The following is a 1,387-nucleotide window of genomic DNA, read 5'->3' on the forward strand; positions in this document are numbered from 1 at the left end:
GGGGGGGGGGGGTGCGTGTACATATATATATGTATGTATGTATATGAATATGTGTATGCATATATGAATATATTTATAATATATACATAAATATATATAAAGTACCCTCTCGCTTGTTTATTTTTATGCTTTTTGATTTATTATTAGTGTTGCTTAATATGCTTGGCTAAAATTGCTGTTTCTTTTCAGATATCATAAGAAAAGGTAATTAAAATTCATTAAAATCACAGATCTATCGGACTTTCAAAGAGGTCAAATTGTTGGTGTTCGTATGGCAAGCGCTAGCGTAACGAAAACAGCCGAAATGCTTGGTGTATCAAGAAGTACTGCCTCGAAAGTAATGACAGATTTTGGGTAAGAGGGAAAAACCTCCTCTTCGAAACGACACTCCGGGAGAAAACCAAAACTTTCAGATACGGACCGTCGGACTCTCACGCCAATTGTTAGAAAGGATCATAAAAGTACAGCTTCCAAAATTACTGTAGAGCTTAATGACCACATCGAGAACCCAATTTCCACTAAAATTGTTCACCGGGAGCTGCACGAACATGGATTTCACGGGAGGGCTGCAATCAGAAAACGAATACTTTCAAAAACAAACGTTGTAAAGCGTTTAGATTGGAGTAAAAACCTATAGAATTGGTCCCTAGAGCAGTGGAAGAATGTTATTTTCTTGGACGAACCATTCTTAACCTTGTTTCCACCACCGGCCGAGTATACGTGTGGAGACAGCCAAAAGAAGCATTTGACCCAGACTACCTTCTTCCAACTGTTAAACATGGAGGAGGATCTGTGTTAATCTGGGGGAACTATATCTTAGAGATCCGCCAGCCCAATGGTTTCCCTTCATGGCAGGATTAATAGTCAAGACTATCTAAGCATTTTACCTAATCAAATTCATCCTATAGTTTCCGAAAGGAAACGCAATCTTCCAGGATGATAATGCGCCAATTCACACAGGTAAGGTTGTTACTGAATAGCACGAGGAACATTCTAGTGAAGTTGAACATCTTATCTGGCCACCACAGTCCCCAGATATCAATATTATTGAACATTTATGGTGCATTTTAGAAAAACAAGTAAGGAGTCGATATCCTCCACCATCATCACTACAAGAACTGGAGACTGTTTTAGCTGAAGAATGGACAAAAATTCCTTTGAAAACAATTCAAACTTTGTATGAGTTCATGCCTCGGAGAATTCAAGCTGTAATTACTGCCAAAGGCAGTCCTACCCCATATTAAAATAAATTTGTTTGAAATTTTAAAGTGTTTCCATTATTTTGTCCAACATCTGTATGTGCATACATACATGCTTACATACACAAACATACATACATGCATGTCTATTGATATATAGATATATATACATTATTATTATTATATAT

This window comes from Octopus bimaculoides, chromosome 7 (genome assembly GCF_001194135.2).
Source record: "Octopus bimaculoides isolate UCB-OBI-ISO-001 chromosome 7, ASM119413v2, whole genome shotgun sequence".
NCBI classification, from domain to species: Eukaryota; Metazoa; Mollusca; class Cephalopoda; order Octopoda; family Octopodidae; genus Octopus; species Octopus bimaculoides.